Raw genomic sequence first — 22,025 nt, forward strand, 5'->3', positions numbered from 1 at the left:
TAGAGCTTTTAAGTGGTAATAGAGTTGGTAAAGAAAAAAAACGGAATGGGCCCAATTTACCTATATTATAACAAGACCGTTGACACAGTACTACATAACAAAAGGCTAGAGAAGTGTTGTATGAATGATAAAATAAACTAGATAAAAATCTGCCTTGCTGATAGCAAGTACCAAGGTTTTACGTTGTTACAGTACAAGAGGACTGGCATTAAGTGAATCCTACAGGGATCTGTGTGAACAGTATTACTTAGCAGGCCACAAATCCAATGATCCAAGTATAAACTGATTCATATCAGTGGATATATTCAACACCAAAAAACAATGTGACAAATAAACGTTTATCTGACCAGGTTAAAAGATTTGGTCATACCACACAAAAAGATTTTATCACATATTTAATAAAATATAACCAAAACATATGCATACACACAGACAAATGCTTCAACATCTTTACAACAATACCGGCAAGAATTATGAGGGACATTTTATTTAAAAAGTGAACATTATTCTGGATATGGGGATGAAGGTTAAGAGGGTAGACACCAACATCACTGCTCTAGAAATACCTCAATAAGCAACTCCATGAACTGTGCAACAAGTTCATCATGAAAACAGCAGAAATGAGAGATTTTTAAAAAGCTAAAGCATACGAAGTATTACAAGTATTGGAGGAATAATGTAAACAGAAACAACTGAAGCCTTCATATTAAAATATCCTAAAGAACTATCGCATGTAAACTACTATCCCTTATAATCCTTATAATTTTTCATCTAAACTGAGGTACTTTTGAGAATGAAAAGGGACACTATTAAAAGTTACAATGGAAAACAGGTTAAACTTAGACTATCTCAGGCAAACAGGGACTGCTGGTCACCCTTCTTATAAATTGGTACCAAATATATAAAAGTACTTATAAATTGGTATTCAATTAAGCAGGGTCCAAGATGGTCCCATCTTATACTCTATTTTGCTCCACAGTAAATAATAATATGCCAGGGTTCCAAAGTATTTGATGAAGTTGTGCTTTGCTAAATTGGAGACCAAAATCTAAGAACACAATGAAAAGGAAAAAGAAAACAAACATTGAGGGACATCATTAATCTTGATTATAAGAAAAATCAGAAAGCACTACTGATACAGAGAATCTTTCAGATTCTTATTATTCCTCTTGGGAATAATAAGATTATTATTAAGATTAAGATTTAAAATTATTATTAAAGATTAATAAATCTGACTACCTATAAATTAAAAACTTCTATGAAGTAAAGTATAGATATATTTACAAAAAAAACAAGCAAAAAAAAAATTCCAACATATGACAAATGGCTATTTTCACTAATATACCAAGGTCTTAGTAATCAATAAAATAAAGAACAATCCAACAGAAAATTGGGCCAAGGACATGAATATAGTATAGGTCACAATATATGAAATACAACTAGCCAATAAAGATATTAAAGAAAGCCCTATATCATCAATAGTTTCTCAATGCAGATTAAAAGAACAAAACATATTCACCAATTAGATTAGCAGAGATTATAAAAAATAATAATACCTCATATTGATAAAAGTATGGAGAAACAAGCAAGAAAGCTGATGTTTAAAAAAGAGCAATTTTTTTTAATTATTAAGAATCTTAATTAATACACCATTTGATCCAGCATCTCTACTTCTAGAAATTTATTCTCCAGAAATAGATATGCCAAAGAGATATATGTAAAAGGATTTTCATTGTGTCACTGCTAGTAATAAGAAATTGAAAACTATCAAGAATCCATCAATAGAAGTTTTATTAACCAAATTACGATATATCCACTCAAAAGAATACTACCCAATACATAGTTTAGAAGAATTGGGTAACTCTTTATATACTAATATGAAAATCATCCAAAATATTTTATGATGAAAAGCAAGAAATAAAAGAGTAATTTTTAAGTATGGTTTTATTTTAGTAAATAATATTACTTATATGATTACAAAAACCTTTAAAAATAGCTGTAAGAATATACACCAAACTATTAGCAGCATCTGACAGTATCTTACCACATAGTAGGCATTCAATAAATATTTAGGGAACATATCTTTCACTTTCAAGTCTTATATTTCTGTAATATTCTCATCTTTTACAATAAGTATGCATAACTATAATAAGCATAGGGAAAGGATTTTTATCTTTTAAATAATCCCTGTTGCTATATGAAACAAACCTAATTTTATTATTATAAACCCCTACTAACATGCCATAAAATCATTACTGATAACAACAATGTATTGTCTTCCTGATGATCTCCCAACTTACTTTCCACCACAAAAAGGAAATCAGAGCTGTAAACATAGATCAGCAAAGGAGAACCACAAGGAGAAGGGAAGAAAATGGGCACACTGAAGTAAAACCAGATCCCTGATGAACAATTAAGGCAGAAACAATGGCAAGTCAGGGGCCAAATATTTGGAAGAAAAACAGGACTTAGCCAAGGAAGATAGGAATCCCGGGCCTTTATAGAACATCTGCCTTTTTAAATCTATATTTTAGGCACTATTCTAAGTTTTACAGGCATGAACTCATTTTATCCTCTAAACAACCTAATGAGGTAGTCACTACTAGTTTGCCCACTTTAAAGTTGAGAAAATTGAGGCACAGAGAGGTTAAGCAACTTGCCCAAGGTTACTCTGCTAATAAGTAACGGAAAGATAGGATTCAATCTCACTTTGAATCCAGAGTCAAATACTACCTCTCCTTATAGTTTTTCCTACTGTGTTTTTCATAGGAGGCTATGCTTGGCATTTAGCGGATACCAGTCTGTGCCAAGTGCCAACATCTAGTAAATGCTGAGAGCCAGAGCAGAGAATGGAAAAGCTAGGCACATTTAAAGCAACATGTCCAAGAAACACTAAATTGAGAGCAACAGATTTAATGGAGAGGCTTCAGGGTGTAATTCCCCTTGATGCTCAGGAAAAGCAAAAATGAAATTGATATCCCAGGGACCTCAAGAGTGTGAACCAGGTCTGTTTTCCTTGCTGCAGAAACCACTGACCCATGAGTGTTTTAAATACTTATTGGCCATCTTGCTAGACAGGAAGGGGGCTGAAGGAAAGCAGATTCAAGTTCCTACTATATTAGATAAGACAGAGTTTCTAGGTAGGATGAAAGAAATAAACTGAGAAATAAGAATGAAAAAGACACCGAACATCAAAGTGCAGTAAAAAACACAGTGAGGAGGCTGGCAAGCAGAACGTGACGAAGAAGAGAAGGAACAATGGGACCATGCAGATATGTAAAAGGTACCTCTGAGGGTTTTGAAAAAGCAACTGTATCCTATTCTACACGGGGAAAAAAACGACAAACGATATAAAGCAAGGGATTCCTATGCCCCTTGGCTAACTCCTACTTTTCCATCAAAATTCAGGTTAGGGGTTACCCCCTTCTGGCTGGGCTAAGTGCTCCCCCTCTGGGCATATTCTGTCATAGCACCTATCACTCCATATTACAATCATTTATTTTCCTCTATATTTTCTCCCAGCAGACTTTCGGTTTCTTAGCAGTGGGGACTAACTTTTATTTCTATATTCCCAGTGCCTAGATTAGTACTTGGCCTTAAGAGTGTTAAAAGAATAATTGGAGGGGAGGGGAGGACAGAAAGTCTATTACAAATGGAAAAAATGTATGCCTTGAAAATTAGTAACCTCTAGTATATGGGTCTATGTGCAGACACAGGTAAATGGGAACCAGGTTCATTCAGTCATTCATAATAGATCCTGGAGCCAAACTGCCTGGATTTGAAACCCAGTTCCGCCAATTACTAGCTGTGATCTTGGCAAAGCTACTGAACCTCTCTCTGCTTCAGCTCCCTATTTCTAAAATGGGAATAATAATAGCATCTATCTTAGAAAATAGTTGTAGGAATTAAGCAAGCTACTACATGCAAAACACATTTTGCAGTGCCTGGCAAAAGGCAAGAGCTATATAAATATTAGCTAATAAAAGCTCATTCAACAAATGTGAATGCCTATGATGTAGACTACTGGGGTAGAAGCCAGAGTGCAAGGTTTGAGGAATGAATGAGTGGGAAGCGGAGACAGTAAATGTAGATTTTCTTCATCCAAACTCATGAAACATGGGGAGGTAAGAAAACAATATAACCAAAGGGAATTGCAGGGTCAATTCAAGCATTACACTTCCTTTTCCTTTATCAACTCCCAGTTCCCAGAAAATTGGCCAGTTATTCCTTTTTGGCTCCTATACAGACTCCTACAATAAAATCTATAAGACTTCCATGAAAACATGCCTGTTTTCATTATTTACTCACATGTTTAATATCTATAACATTTATGTTTTACATGTTTTTTTCCCTCTCTCGAAATCCAAGCTCTGTGAGGGCTGGGACTACTTATTTGTCTTTATATAGTAACCTTTGGCACATAATAACATTCATCTGTGGAATGAATGGAAAGATTTCTTTGTTATTGCCTTATTTTTAAAATATTTTCATTCACTTAAGGCAATTGGGAAGAAAAATACTGGAGAAAGATAAGGAACCAGGAAATTCCCTAAAAAGACACGAAATTGCCCAGGTTTACAGGTAGTGACTGACCAGGAAGACATTTCATATTTTGACTGGACACAGAAAAGTTTGAAGATATTAAGAAAGAGAGTTGAGGGAATTCATAGCTAACAGTTTCAACTTCCTTTATAAAGTTTAACTTTAGAAGAGGCGTCTGAGAGACTCTGCTTAACTTAGGGAGCAGGACTTGGTAGAGATGCCTCTAATAGGCCTAATTTCAATTCCTTTACATGAACATTGTCCTCATCTATTTCAATTTCCCTGCAGTTACTGGTCTCCTTCAGAATATGCAGGACCATACAGAGTATTCCAGATGTCACTGGACTCATACTCTGGGACTATTACTTTCTTTAATCTAGACATCAGCGAAACGGAAATAATAGTATCAATCATGTAGTGTTGCAAAATTTAAAGGAAAATGTATGTGAGGTACTAAACACAGTAGTACTCAAGTGTTAGCTATCATTTTTATTATTGTTGTTGCTACTGAGCCCTCAGTTTCTGGCCCAGCACTTCAAAGTAACTAAAAAAGCGTTCCAGGTTTGTTTTTTCTTATTATTCACTGATTTCTAACATGTAGAGAGCAGAAATCAATTGTGCAACACCAAAAGAAGATGCAATAGATGTAAATTTTTAGATCAAACAAAATAAATATGTATGATACTTCAATCAAAATAATTTAAGAGTTCTCTCTCTTAACTTTGGCCACTCCCTGCTTTGAAAAAAAAACTGAGTTTCTATCAGCGATGTTTTTCATCCTAATCATAAAAGGACAATTTTACAACTAGTATCAAGAGACATCATAAAAGGAAAAAATATATATATACACATACACACACACAAATTGCTCTTTTTAAAGTCAAAAAAATTAAGGGCAAATAATCACAAAATCTCATTTTTTCTTTTCTTTTCAACTGAAGGATTACCCATAAAATAAAAAGCTGAAAAGCACAGACAAATCATGACTACTGAGAGTTTTCAGAGATTTTCCCCTTAATTTTATTCTTTTTTTAATAAGTAATAAATGTTTGCTAAAATATACAGGCAACAACAGGTTGCTATAAACTGTCTTCTAAATACATTGGGGAGGAAAAAATACAAAACTTTACTAATTGTGCAAAACCAGTAGGAACACAGGTCTGTATAATGATACTTGTCAACCTAGAATAGTATAAAAGTGATTTATTTTGATTACTTAGTAGTAAATAATGTCATTTTGGACAGCCAAAAACTATAACCACATTTGTATGACCTTGAATATAATATAATCTCTCATTTCTCACATGATAGAGTCAGAATATACTTGTTCTGTATGGAAGCTGATATACAAATGTAAATCACTAAAGTAAAACAAAAGATAATCCTTAATTTCTGAAATGTTATAATATTTCCCACCATCAAAAGCAAGGTGATTTATGGGCCGGCCCCGTGGCTTAGTGGTTGAGTGCGCACTCTCTGCTGCTGGCAGCCCGGGTTTGGATCCCGGGCGCGCCCCGATGCACCGCTTCTCCGGCCATGCTGAGGCCGCATCCCACATACAGCAACTAGAAGGCTGTGCAACTATGACATACAACTACCTACTGGGGCTTTGGGGGAAAAAAAATTAAAAAAAAAAAAATTTCTTAAAAAAAAAAAAGGCAAGGTGATTTATTACAAAGAGAAGACTCAAAGTAGAGGAGACCACAAAGTGCAGGATTTCTTTCCAACTAAATCATCATCACTGTCATTCTGAATCAAATTACACGTTTCTAATTAATAATCCCTGTAGTTGCTAAGCATAAGTGATTAATGAAAATGTATCACTAATCATTGAAACCTGTCAACCACACTCAAGAGAACTAGGGCAGCCAATACACCTTACCTGAAGGACAATTAACTACATTCAGCAAAGTGCTTTCCTAATCAGGGGGCTATCACATTCTTTTGTGTGTGTATATGTGTGTTTCACTTTACATTTTTCTGGGATATTAATTACTTGGAATTTATTTAGATATTTATTTACATTTTGTATTTCAGTTTTTTGGAAATACATTTTAATTTTCTGCCCATTTTCTTTTTTTTAACTGCTTTATTGAAGTATGATTGACATACAAAAAGCTGTAGATATTTAATGTATACAACTTGATGTGTTTGTGGAGAGGCTAGTATAGTCTTAAAATAAAAAAAATTGAGCAATGTCTACTTGAATGTATTATCTATGACTTTTTTTCAAAATAAATTGAGGGGCGGTGAAAAGGAAAGAACTGTCTGGCAGATTATAAGAAAGAATATATATAAATAGTTATATTAAACGATTATTTTAAAACATATCATTAAAAGGATGACTTTTTAAAAGGCAGTCAATCAATTACAGAAAAAAAATTAAGCAATCGTTGCAGATAATTAGAAGCAAAGAGGAGCAAGATGAAAAAGAACTCATCAGGATAGCTCAGATTTAACTAACAGGTGGAAAGCGAGCTCTCTAACATCTGCCACGTAGTACACAAAACACTCAGGAGTCCTCCAACTGGGCAGATTACCCTCTTTAACCAAGAGAGTAACTCGGAAAGTCACAAAATTCACAAATAAATAAGAAAGGAAGGGGAAATGCCCACAAAACTAGCCAAAGCAGCCACATGAAATCAGGGAGTCAAGGAAGTAACAGTGAGATCAGGCTCATATCCGCATTTGAATTTTTTTATATTCCCCTCCTAAGAGTCATTCTTTTGAATACAAATCAAATTGAGTTACTGAGAAAACTAGATAACTAGACATGGTAGAGTAACTATCTATCCATCTATCTGTAGGTATGTGTATGTATAATGCATATATGTATAAAACATACATGAAAATGTACACACACACATATATGTATGTGTGTATATATATATATGTGTATGTATGTGGAGAGGGAGAGAAGGAAGGAGGGAGAAAGACAGATGGATAAATGTTTCCAAAATGGGGAAGGGGGGTGGGAGGAGAATGTAAACTCTGGAGGAAATGGGTTCTATTGAAGGGAAAGCATATTAACTGATGAACAGATTGCCCAGTATAAAACAGAGACTGTTTTATTCTTGGGGGGAATGAGGACGGCCCTCCCATTCCCCCCACGGCCCCACGGCCTAGTGGTTAAACTCAGTGCACTCCACTACAGCAGCCCCAGTTCGCGGGTTCAGATCCTGGGCACTCCACTCACCAGCCATGCTGTGGCAGTGTCCCACATATAAAGTGGGCAAAGACTGGCATGGATGTTAGCTCAAGGTTAATCTTCCTCAAGCAAAAAAAAGGTGGATTGGTGACAGATGTTAGCTCAGGGTGAGTCACCCAGAGGAGAAAAAAAAAAAAAAAAACACACACAATGGGGGAAAAAAGCAGAAATTGCTAAAACAAACTTAGATTAGTCTTTAACATACACTGGCTCTTACACATAAGGACTTTAAAATTCAAAAGTGGCAGTAAAAGTATAATTGTGAAAGCAACAGAAAATAAGGGACTTTTGAAAAAAACTCAAGATTTGGAGTGTAAGTGCCATTTTGATAGACCCGCTAAGCATTCTCTGCATGGCCCTATGACAACACACCTCTCCCTAATGGCCTGAATACTTGCCTGACTTCCTTTTAGACTTCTTACTTGCTTAAATAAGAGACTGTATTCTAGTCATTGTATTCCTCACCCTATCAAAGTACTTGGCAATTGGTAAACACTCAATACATGTTTGATGAATAAAATAAGAAATGCAATACTTTCAGAACCTATATATCAACTGCCTACATGACTTTTCCATTTGGATATCTAATAAGATTTCAAAACAAAACTCTTAATTTTCTTCCCATACCTGTATTTGCCTAATCCTCCCGGCATCTTCATAAATGACAGCACTATCTATCCAGTCATTCAAACTGAAAATCTACAAGTTATTCTTGAAACCTTTCATCCTCATCACCTACACTTAATTACCCAATTCTGCTGACTCTACCTCCAAAATGTATCTCAAATCTATTTACTTTTCTTCTCCAAACTACAACCCTAGTCTAAGCTTCCAACAGTTTGGCAGAAATTACTGTGAGAGTCTCCCAAATGGTGTCCCTCCTCCACTGAACTTCATTCTCCATATATACAGCTGGTGTGGTGTTTTGAAACCATGAATCAAATCTTTGTCTCTTCCCAGCTTAAAACCCTTCAAAAGCTTCAAAAAAGAAAAATTCCTCTCTGTGGCCTACAGGAACTTACATCATGGCCCCTGGCTACCTATCCACATCTGTCTTACACCACTCTCTTGCTTGTCCCCCACTCTTCAGTCATCTGTCCTCCTTTCTCTTCTTCAAACACACCAAGCACTCTTTCACCTTTGAGTCTCTGCACTAACTGTTTTCTCTCCTGAAATGCTCTTTCCTCATCTTACAACGGTTGGCCTTGTCACCCAGATCTCAGTTTAAATGTCACCTCCTTAGACAAATTTTTTGCTGAACACCCAATCTAAAGTAGCTACCCAGACCAATCAACCAATTTTAATTATCTGAATGGCATTATTAGTTCTTGATATTTTTCTTATTTATTCTATCATTTCTCCCTCAATTAGAAGTAGAGAAAATTTATCTATCTCATTATGTCAGAGGTCTTCAAGATCACCCCCAGGTCCAATGATTCACTAGGCTCACAGGACCCAGCACATAGTTGTACTAACGCCTACGGTTTATTAGAGTGAATAGATACAAAGCAAAATCAGCAAAGGGAAAAGGCGCACGGGGTGAAGTTCAGAGGAAACCAGGCACAAATTTCCAACAGTCCTCTCCCAGTAAAGTCACAGAGGACACAATTCCTCCAGCAAAGAGTTATGACAACACGTGTGAAATGCTGTCATGCCAGGGAAGCTCATATAGACTCAGTACCTGAGATTTTTATTGGGGGCTGATCACAAAGACACACTCTCCCCAACACAAACCAAAATTCCAGACTCCAGAAAGAAAGTAGGCGTTCAGCATAAACCACAATGTTAGTACAAACAGTTTATGCACAGTGAGCCACTCTTATCCGTTAAGGTATGGCGGGAACCCTCCTGAAATCTAAGTTTCCCAACACCAGCCAAAAGCCAACCTGGCAAGCAAGCTTCTCTAAAGACAGCAGTCTGAAGTCTGCTATGTTAACTCTTTTCTGCACACCTATTCATCCCTGTATCACCTATTCTAACTTGCATTAATGGATTTTAAAAACAAAAATATGTTGCTCTTTTCTAAACTTAACATTTCAAAGGGATTTCCATTCATTAAACAAATATTTACTCAATACTTGCCACATGCTAGGCAATGGGAACTCAAAAAAAATCAAATACCATCTGCCCCTTAGGAACTTACACTCTAGAAGGTGACAGAAATGAATTTGAAAGACCATATTTATAATAAAGTATTTTAAGAATTAGTATAGTTATGTGTTCAAAGTACCATTAGAGCAAGATGGTAGAAAGACTAACAACTGTCTCAGTAAGGGCAAGACTTCCAGAAAAAATTAAGAGAGAAGAAAGGGCTTAATTTAACTAGTAGTGGTCAAGGAAGACTATCTGAAGAGATAACACTTGAGCCTTGAGCTGGGATCTAAATGATGAGAAAAAGGGAGCTAGCAGAAGTTCTAATGAAAGCACCTTCTAAACAAGGAACAACATACGCAATGGCACTGAAAAAGGTCCATTTGAGGGAAAGCTGTAAGTACCTAGCACGTAGTAGACATTCAATAAATGGTAGCGATTATTATAATATCACGTCCTCTTCATGTATTAAAAAACTGACAATTTAAGCGAGTAGATATATGAAGCCCATACCACTAGTACATTTTTATCTTATTGATATCTACCCTATCCCTTTATTAAAAAAATAGTTTGAGGCTTATGTTAAAAATAGGTATAAGTAAAATCAAGCAAAAATCAATTAATCAATTGTTCATTCAAGTATTTACTAAGCACTCACTACATGGCCAAGCTTAAAAAGGTGAAATAGAGGGGCTGGCCCAGTGGTGTAGTGGTTAGGTTTGTGTGCTCCGCTTCAGCTGCCTGGCGTTTGTAGGTTCGAGTCCCAGGCACAGATCTGCGCACCGCTCATCAAGCCATGCTGTGGCAGGCATCCCACATACAAGATGGAGGGAGATGGGCAGAGACACTGGCTCAGGGCTAATCTTCCTCAACAAAAAGAGAAGGATTGGCAACGGATGTTAGCTCAGGGCTAATCTTCCTCACTGAAAAAAGAGGTGAAATAGACATGCTTTGTGACTTCAAGGAATTTATGTTCTAACAGAAAAAAGGAAATGGATATAGATGCATGGCAACAGAGCAGAACATACGCTATAACAGAAGTAGGAATAGAAAAGTCAAGGGGCGAAGTGGGATAGAAAAGATGCCTTAGATCAGAAGACCTAAGCTAAAGCAACATACAACAGGCAAATGAAAGACTAAGCTTTAACCTTCTCCAAAAACAAGGCGAGAAAGGAAAAAAATGAACGGTTACATACATAACTCTTACTGATGAAAAGTTAAAAAATAATTTCACCGAGCGATACCTTCTCCTAAGCTGTGTGAGCAATTATCTCCAAAATCTTTATACAAAATACTCTGAGTAACATAATAAATCACGTCCAAGAAGACATTTTTACCACACCTTTAGAAATATCTCTTATAACCCTTGATTAAAGCAAAAAGTACATAATTAGCAGGACATAAAAGGCCCTCCATTACCTAGCCTCTGTATTCTCTCTAATCTCATTTCCTATGATTTCCCACCCTTACAATCGAACGATGTACATTTTACTGCACGTACAATGCCATTTCCCTTCACCCAGAGTTGCCCTCTGCCTGGACGGCCTCGCTTACCGTGGCATTCAAATATTTCTAGCAAAATAATATGCATTAATCAAGACTGAGCTCAGAGGCATAATATCTAAGAAGTCTTCCCTGAATTTTCAGACCAAACTAAGTTCCTTTTAGTCAGCTCACATTATACCCTCTTCATATCTTATTACTGCATTTACTATATTTTACTAAAATTATCTATTTACGGACTTTTTTCTTCAACTGGACTATAAGCTCCTCAACAACAAGAGTCATGTCTTATTTATTTTTGTATCCACAGCATTTAGCAGAGTAGTGGGTGCCCACTAAAAGTTTATTAAACTTTTACAATTTTGATAAAACCTACTGAATAACAAACTTGAGTTACAGGTGGCTTTCTAATGCTCTGAACTGATCCAGGAATCACAGTCTAAAAATCTAGAAGAATAAATCATTAATGTTTTCTTTATTCAGAAACATACTGAATATCAATTGTCTCTATTTTTCACAGTCTGTAGTGCAGACTCTTCAAAACTGAGATCATTAGCAAGTGCCAAGCGTACCTGAGGCCTGCACTGCGAATACGAGAAGACTCATTTGCTCTGCACACTTCTTAGGTGAATGGTAGCAAAATGAAATTGTATTGCAGCGGCCAAAAAGCCTTCCACTTGGCTTGAAGGCCACTGAATCTCAGTGCAGGTGGTCTACAATCAGTGGCTCCCAACTCTTTCTACCTCTACATCATTCCCATATGTAGCCCATTCTCATAAATGACAGTTTTCAATGCACACAGTGAATTCTCAACTGAGGACACCCACCTCTGAAGTTAATAAGGAATTCCCATATATTGAGAATTACTGTTATATATATATTATTTCAATTTGAAAACATCACAGAGGATCTGATACATTAATCTTTTTATAAGTATATTTATAAATTATAATACATTTCTTTCCTTTAAAAAAAAAAACCAAACATGCTAAAGGCAAGCATAGAAAATGTGACTTATGTGAAGGTCAGACACTCCGTTAAATTCAAACTACAATCCATACTTCTATTCCCTTGCCCTAAAATCTGTTTGCTGGTCAAAGCAAAAGAAATGGGAATCTGTTGCATCATTCTATGATTAAGGTGTATTATTCTACTTATGCAAAATATCACCCTCTTTTCAGGAAAAGTAGTAAGAAAGAATGAAACTCAAGATTCCTTAAATTAGAGAGTTTTAATCCCTTAACTCGATAACATGACCATTATAAATATTCAACAGAAATCTTACTTTGTAAATGATCTTTGGTGCATAGCCTTCAACAGGTATCCAAATTCTAACTACTGGAATTCAACTTGTCTTTCTCTGAGTGTCTCTACCTCTTAATACCTTGCAATTACTTTATGCATGTCTCTTTCCATCTCTAGACTGTAAGCTCCCTGAAGATGGGAACTAATCTTAAGCGTTTAATACAGTGCCTTGCATAAAACAGGCTCTAAACATAATTGAATGTAAGCAGGATGGAGAACGAAAACTGGAAAGGAAGGATTAAATGGGATAGAGCAAAGCTTGAGAATGGTGGAGGCAAGTAAGAGAAAACTAGCACTAGAGAGCCATAAAGGTTATGGGGGAGAGAGGCGATTACAAAGACTATTAAGCAGGTTATGGCTGGGCAGTTCCAAAGAGATATGAAAAATTTAATACCCTTATTTCTCTGATGTAAAATTTGTTTGTGGTTTTTGTTCAAAGAGAAAAAACAAATTAAAGCTCTAATTATCCAAAGCCAAACTTCTGTTTTATTTTTAAAATACCATTCAAAATATTTTAATGTGCTCAAATGGGTACCACTTAGAATTTTTATTAAATAATTTGCTTGTCTCTGTTTACAGTATAATGAAAACACTAACAGTACTCTACTGTGTAGCCCTTCTGCTGACATGCATTTTACAAATATTTACTCCAGCCCCAACATTAAAACCAGTGTGATATTTTTGGCACTATGTTTTCAGAAAGCTCAGCTTTCTTCCTGTAGTTATAAGAGAGCTGAGTCACTCAACTCCCAATGCCATATTCAAATCATTAGAACATGACATCCCCCTGGTGTGACAAGAGCCATAATTTCTCCAACTGAAAAATTAAGCTTTTTCCTTCTAGATACTAACTGCTGCTAAAGAGAATGGCATATGAATTACTTCCATAACCTTTCTGCAAATAGTTAATAAGTTCTCAGTCTTGTTTCAGCTAAAGGAGTTAATTGTTTATAGGATGCAATTATAAAGTAATCAGGAGCCTAGATTCTGGTCTTGACACTGTCACTTAATCTTGGGGTCTCACTTTCCAAACTATAAATGAGATAAGTTCGGTATAATTAAATTCAAATAACATTTCTTGAGTACATTCTGTGTGCAAATATATAATGCCTAAATTGTTGCCAGGCTCCAAAATTTAAATATTTTAATGATTTGAAGTTATCAAAATTTTCCTGATTATAATCGAATGTATAAAGAAAAACCAACAACTAGCATCCTCCTTCTCAGGGCTTTTCCCAGACACATGCTTCTCTAAGCCCTGCCCACAGACATGCACTTGGGAGTCACAGGTGCTATCAGCAATTTCTGGCTTCAACCCAAACCCCAGCCTGAGGCTGATAAACATTGGGAGTTTGCCATACTCAGTTCCCACCTGAAATGGGGGCAGTGCCTGAGGAGCAAAGCAGAGATTCAAGCAAGGTATTAGCCTGAAAAACAAAGAAAAGGTTTTAGCAAGAAAAATATTCACAAACAGTGACTCTGGGCAAGCTGCTTAACCTCTCTAAACTTCAATTTTTCTGTACTAAAAAAAATGAATAAAATACCACCTCATAGGGCTTGTGTGAAAATTAAATGGATAATTCACATAGTTTTTTCATATATATTTTCCATTATTATTAATAACTAGAAAGTGGAATTAACTGCCTTATGAATCAATTTCTCAATCTGTTTCCACAGAGACCAGTCTACCAGCCAGGTATTAACGGACTTCTACTTCAGGAGAAAGCAAGCAGTGGATGACTCTAAGATCTCTTCTAATTCAAAGATTCACTGAAAATATGCAGCTGTATTCACCCTCACCAAGGCATGTGAATAATCACACCAAGCTGGTCATTATAACCTTTCGTCTGAATCCTAATCACTGAGTTGGCAGCAAAAGAGGGTAAGGTGGTCACGCAAATGCTCCTAGACACCAGGTCTCCAATGCGGGCTTTGCATAAATGTAGACCACCCACTGCTGCGAATAAAATTCCAGAGGCTAGAGAGGGCTCACTTCACAATAGGCAGAATAGCTACAAAATGCTGATAATAGTCCCAGGCATGTGTAAATGTTGAACAGAGTTTAACTCCTATTATTGCTATTAACACATCATAGGAGGAGTCTCCAGGAACTATCACAAAAATAAGTTTCAAGTACTATATGCTTTTAGGCACCCTATACATCTTAACACTACTAACAAACAGTAGGGTCTCCAGCTTTCACTAGAGTTCATTCTCCAGAACATTTAAACTTCTTCAGTCAGCTGAAGCATGATTAAGATGTCTTAATTTAACACAAACACATTTTGATTTGATTTATTACCACCACACCAAGTAAAGCAGGCACTGGTCAAAGACTAAGCAGGCCTAAGCGACCACAGCGCTGACAGAGTAGACACTCAATAAACATTCGGGAGGGAGGGAGGGACTCCTAGGGGAAGGCAAAAATCCCTTCCCCTCAAATAGGATGGATTACTTCTGCGTCTTCTAGTAGTTTTGATCTGTATATCTGTATATGCTGGGATCGCAAAACAATATACACTTAACAGATAAAAATTCAAAAGGAGTGGGTGTGAGTAGAGAGAAGGAATGGTTTTTCAGGACTCTTTTCCCACACTATTACAAAAATAATGCTCATTTCTTCCCAATTTCCCTTTAGTCTAATACACAGGCAGATACACAAACCAAAAGAGATTTTTAGAATGTGACTATAGGTATTGTGAAATATTAAATCTCTTACAGGAAAAACAGTTTATATGAGGTTTAACATTCATATAGGCACTTACGAAATTAAAATTTATTAGCTTAATAAACATATACAATATGCTCAACCTCACTTGTAAGCAGGGAAATGTAAACAAAATGAGATGCTATTTATCACAAATCAGACTGGTAAATATTTACAAGACTGATAATATCTACTACTGGTGAAGGTACGAGGGAGAGGGTGCTCAGATACACTACTGGAAGGGGCATCAATTTGCAGTCTTTCCAGAGAGCAATTTAGTAGTAACTAACAAAAATCCAGATTATGCACACCACAGCGATTCAATTTCTAAAAATCTGTGTTTGTGCTTCAGAGTATACGCACAAGGAAGACTATTCTTTACAATATTTGTAATAGCAAAAAAGAAAAATGGAAATTGCTTTTAGAACCTTCAAAAGAGAAATGGGAAAGCAAATTATGCTACACTCATGCCACAGAATACTATGCAACAAAAAAGAGTGAGAAATAGTTTAATGTAGCGTTCATAATAGATTGTTTAATGAGAAATGCAAGGATATACACAATGTTCCTTTTGGGAAAGGACACATAAACTGTTAAAGGATTTCTCCTAAGAATTAGAATTGGTGGGCAGTGGGGGTCCATTTTATATTTATTTAAATTTTTCAACAATAATAAAGAAAAAGAAAACTCCATATATTTTTGTGTGTTTGTTTTCTAAGTAATACAAAGCTGCTTGTCTTCTCAAATCATAAATTGGTGACTGGCCTTATAAAGACAATTTTTCAGTAGTTCTGTTAATTTATTTAAATGTCTTAAAGATTTGATTAAGTAAATTATTTTCTCAGTCAAAAACCATTATAGTTGATTCATGCACTTGGAAAAATTGAAATGACAAACATATCAACAATACTTGCTAGTGAAAAATAGAGCATGCTATTATAAGTTTATCTCAGAGAAAATCCACTTGGGATTTTTCTATTACATTTGGTTAATCATTTGTCAACAACAATAATTATTTTAAGAACTCTAGCCAGTTTTTAACCAATCTCCTCTCTTTATTAAGCTACCATTTAAGATGTTATTGATATCGTATTAAGCTGCAGCCACTGTGAATAAATATTCTTATATTCCTCTTAGCATGCTGGATCTAGACAATCTTCTCAAACACATGCTTTACTGAACCACTTAGGAAAATATAATTATACATAAAAATATTAATAGAAAGATAAATAAAATCAAGTCAAATTTCTAAAAAAACTGTGGCATTTAGCCAGTTGCACTGACTCTTCAACTACAAAGTTCACTTATCCATCATTTAAAGGTCAGCCCTACTATCAACAAACACATTTACAGGATTAAATAAAGCCTTGCAATCTTCAAAAAAGTACCAGTGTATAACTTATTTAGAATATGATTGCTTTGCATGTAAACATGTGAGATTTCTGTACATTTGAAACATTTAATTAAAACAAAAAATCCTCTAGTGATGAGGTACTTTCCTTAAAAAAGAAATGACAATCAAGAATGAAATTTTTTATTAACATAAAACTTTAGATGCCCAAATTTTACCCCAATTCCCAATTATTCTGTGAATTGAGTAGAAGAAAATGATTTTCATGAAGAGGGGAGAAATCCCATTCCAGTTAAACTTGACGGATTCTAAACAAAAACATGTTTGTATGTAATGTGAACTCTGAATAATATCTATAAGAAACACGAGTAAGTGCTCAAATTTTCATCCAAACTTGATGCAGCTCTAGCCTTGGTGCTACATCCAACAATTTACATAACCAAATTTTATTGAATTCAATCTCCCTCTTATCTTCTAATTTTCTTTCCTATCCAATCTTCATCCTATTCTATAACATTTACAAAACTGTTGACAGGAAAATTACAAAGGCAGCATCATGAGAATGTCTCTAAGATAAATTATAATTGAATTTTAATATCCATCTTTCAAGCAGTTTGAGACATGAAGCCAGGCAAAGAAGCATCACATTAGCCAGCATTCAGAAGAATCTGAGGGGTTGGGAAATGTGAGGCATTTATCACACTGAAGTTAGGAAAATGAAGAACAGCTGCATGCATATTGGAATGACATGAAAACAGCACTAATCAAGAAAGAAGTAGGAATAACTTTCCATGTGGGCACTGGTTAATTCAAAACTAATTTTCTAACTTCTGATATGAATATTTTAAAGAAATCAAAAAGAAATATAGAAAGGAAAACATGATCATTTAATTCTTGATAGTATATCTTTACATTAATAATGTTTCAGATAACGTAAATAGTATATCTACCAAGTATTAAATGAACCAAATTTGACACCAATATGAAAACAAAAACGCCAAAAGAAAAAAAAGAACACCAAGAAAAACCAAACCTATAAAGTTTAATCACCAAATAGAAGCATTTTTAAATAACACTTATTTAATTAACTCTTTTCTAAAAGCATACAATACAAACATTCACAACTCATATTTACTATATTCACAATCTTATATTTACTATAAAGCAAAAATTTAAACTTTATGCAATAAATTTATATTTAAAAAAATCTTTTGAATACAATTGTCTTCAAGACTGACTTTCTTACCAAAGATTCTGTGCCGTATTAACACTGAAGATCAATCCTCCCTAAAAGAGCTTATATAACAATACACAAAAATATTTTATGATCTTAAGATGTACTCTTTCTATTAGACTATCCACTTATGATAGTTTGAATTAAAAACATATTTGAGACTTGCCAAAACAACCAACAGTACAGCTGTAGCTTGAGTATTAACAAATTGTTCAAGCGCACAAATAACTGAAGGAGAAAGATGGGTGCTTGCCATCACACCTATATGATGAAACACTAACTATAGCATGCTTTTCTTTTTTTTCTTGCTACTTCTCATACGTCTTTTCAAATATATTTCCTATTAAGAACAAAATCAGTTCATGAAATTTGAGTTGCTCCACTTAGGGTGGTTTCACAGTGGAAAAAAAAAATCTTTAATTTGATTTTTTAGATACTTCCCACCAGAAACACACTAACACTTTACTATAACACACTATTCATAGTAAAAAGTTTTATAAGAACAGTTTATTTTGGAGCACTAATAGGAAGGGCATTTATTATGTAATAAAATGTAACTAACAAAAAGTAACATCAACTATAACATGGCCCCATGTTATGCAAACAAAAGAAAGTATAGTAATAACAGTACCCTCCATAGAGTTTCAGGAATTACACAAAATATACTTAAAGCTACTCACAAATATGCTGTGATTATCAGGGTGGGCCAACTTTTCTGTCAAGGGCCAAATAGTAAACATTTTTGGTTCTGTCACATGTTCTTCTCTTTCTTCTCCTTTCTTTCTTTCTTTTTTTTGGGGGGGAAGGGGAATTGTCGTTATTACAACCCTTTAAAAATATAAAAACCATTCTTAGCTCAGAAGCCATACAAAAAAAAACAAGTTGTGGGCCAGATTTGGCCAGTAGGCCATAGTTTGCCAACCCCAGGACCCTTTCAGACTATTCACTTTTATTTGCTTCAAAATACTAAAGATGAAAGATTTTTTTAAATGCCCAATACTGCATTTTCCAAAGGAACAATTAATTTCATTAAAAGTGAGGGTATATTTATAATAAATATAAAAGACTAGACTATATAATTTACAATGTAAATATAATAGAAATCATCCCCATACATATTAAGCACATTAGAATCAGATTTCAATCTGCCAAATTCAAGAATATTATCACCTAAAAAAATTAAAACACTAGATTCCAGTGAATTTTCCACCAGTTAAAGACAGGATAATAAATTTTCCAGGCACAAAAATATTGTTGCAGGAAATTATTAAAATATATTCTTTGTCAAACTGAAAGGTCAATTACTCTTTAAAACTGCATGAGGATTATTTTTGGTAAAAGACATGCAACCTAGAAATGTCAGAATGTAGTTTACTTTCTATTGAAAGCTACAGATTTTCATTCTTTAGAGGCATTGCATTTTAAAATATAAAGATTATGATTGAGGTGAAGTAAGATTAGAACTTCACAGACTATACTCATGAATTAAACAATGCAATTTTGTATTTTAAGTTTTTAAGTGAAATACAAATCACAAGGGAGGAAATTAATATTAAATGCTTGAGTTCAATTGATATGGGACCCAATCATAGTCAAGAATCCAACAGTTAGATCTCAGTTGTTTTTTTGAAACACCACTGGTTATCTGTAGGGGAAAAGGTCAAGAGCCCAAATGACACTCAATTAATCTCACAGCACTTAGGGTCTAAGCCACACATTTGGCACTTGATCATATTTGGGTCAAATGCAATACACACTGTGATATTTCATAGTATTACATAATTCTTGCAATGACTTAAAATTATTATTCCCATCTAAAATGTAAGTAACCTTAAAGGAACTTTTGTCACTCTCAGAACCAAGCGTAATGCTAAAAACATGTAGGTACACAAATATTTCTTAAATAAATGAATAAAATTAATTAATATACACATATGCTCTCTTCCAGGGCAAACTAACCTAGCTCTGAGCCTTTGAATATGGCAATTAAAGACAGGTACAACTCAGCCACCTTTTCCTGTCAATTATTTCCCTGAAATCAGTCATTTTCTATTTCCAGGACCAGCACCGTAATTCAAGCTTTATCTCCTTTATCATAGATTCTTCACTGTTCTTAATTACATTTTACATACTTTACTGCTAGCTTAATCTTCCTAACTCAAACCTTTGCTCATGCCATGCTAGCTCAAAATCCCTCAATAATTCTCCATGACTTTACACAATTAAAGTCTATGCTGTTTGGGCCGGCCCTTTGGCTTAGTGGTTAAGTGCGCATGCTCTGCTGCTGGCGACCCGGGTTCGGATCCCGGGCGCGCACCGATGCACCGCTTCTCCGGCCATGCTGAGGCCGTGTCCCACGTACAGCAACTAGAAGGATGTGCAGCTATGACATACAACTATCTACTGGGCAAAAGACAGTTGGGGGGAAATAAATAAATAAATAAAATTAAAAAAAAAAAAAGTCTATGCTTCAGTGTTTCCAGTGAGGTTCTCCAAAGCCTGCTCTCGACTTGCCTCTCCAACTTCAGATTCGCTGTCTCACAGGCATACTGCAGATTCTGCTCGCATCTATACTTCTTGATTTCACAAATATCAAAATGCTATGCTTCCTACTTTCTACTCTTCCAAATCCCACTAACTCTCAAACTTTCCCAGAAAGTCACTTGAAAGTGAATTCAAACTAGCATTTACTGGAGCCAGCCCAGTGGCGTAGTGTTTAAGTTCATGCACTCCACTTCAGCAGCCCAGGGTTTGCAGGTTCAGATCCCAGGTGTGGACCTATACACTGCTCATCAAGCCACCTGTGCCAGCGTCCCACATACAAAACTGAGGAAGACTGGCACAGATGTTAGTGCAGGGACAATCTTCCTCAAGCAAAAAGAGGAAGACTGGTAACAGGTGTTAGCTCAGGGCCAATCTTACTCATAAAAAAAAAAAAAAACTAGCATTTACAGGTAACCCACTGTGTTGAACTCTCTGATAGGCCCAGCAGGAGATAGATACAAAGATGGATAAGGATTCTAGCTTCTCAGAAGGAATATATAGTCAAGTAGAGATGAGAAGACACATGTAACTGTAATTTAACATGGAATATCATAAATGTTATTAAAGATGCACAAGCAAAATTACAGTGGAATTCTATATTCAGGGAATAAGAGATCACTTCTGACTGGGGATAAGCAGAGGTATCATGAGGAAAATGTCATTTAAACTGATAGTTGAACCCTAGCTTCAACAAGCAGAGATGGTGAGGGCCTCACAAGTAATGGAAATAGCTCAAGAAAAGACACTAGAAACCCACAGCAACCAGTGCTCTTATAATTCATTTGGCAATTCATCATATACTATTTTGATGAGTTGTTCAGATCATTTTTTGTTTAGCTAATATCGTATATATCCGGGGCCGGCCCAGTGGTACAAGTGGTTAAGTGCGCACTCTCCACTGCAGCGGCCCAGGGTTTGCCGGTTCGGATCCCAGGCGCACACCAATGCACTGCTTGGCAAGCCATGCTGCGGAGGTGTCCCATATAAAGTGGAGGAAGATGGGCACGGATGATAGCCCAAGGCCAGTCTTCCTCAGCCAAAAAAGTGGAGGATTGGCAGATGTTAGCACAGGGCTGACCTCCTCACAAAAAAATATATATATATTGTATATATCCTTAATGAGATATAAACTTGTAAAATATGGGGAGTAATAGTACCTATCTTGCATAGCTATGGTGACAAGTGAGATAATGTGTATGCACAACTGGCTGTTATGTAACAGAGGCTTGAAAAATGATAGTTTCCTTCATTTTTGGTACATAACTCTCTGCGATAGGCAATTCTAAGATGGCCCCCAAGATTCCTGGCTCCTGGTGTACACCCTGTATAATCCATACCCTTGAGTGTCGATGGGACATATGAATAAGATGGATGTCATGGCTGTGACTAGGTTGTGTGATACAGCAAAGGTGAAGGGATTTTGCAGATACAAAGTCCCTAACCAGTTTGACTTTGAGTTAATCAAAGAAAGACTATCCCAGATAGGCCTGACCTAATCGGGTAAACCCATAAAAGAGGGTTTGGGCCCTCCCTTAGAGTA

The 22,025-nt window shown here is 35.6% G+C and overlaps 1 protein-coding gene across 4 annotated transcripts in view; it reads right to left on the reverse strand.

The window, feature by feature from the left end:
• RABGAP1L (RAB GTPase activating protein 1 like) overlaps nt 1–22,025 on the reverse strand; it is a 689,292-nt gene that overhangs the window by 511,966 nt on the left and 155,301 nt on the right. The gene's annotated exons all lie outside the window — the stretch shown is intronic.

The sequence above is a fragment of the Diceros bicornis genome, chromosome 4, assembly GCF_020826845.1.
Source record: "Diceros bicornis minor isolate mBicDic1 chromosome 4, mDicBic1.mat.cur, whole genome shotgun sequence".
Classification (NCBI taxonomy): domain Eukaryota; kingdom Metazoa; phylum Chordata; class Mammalia; order Perissodactyla; family Rhinocerotidae; genus Diceros; species Diceros bicornis.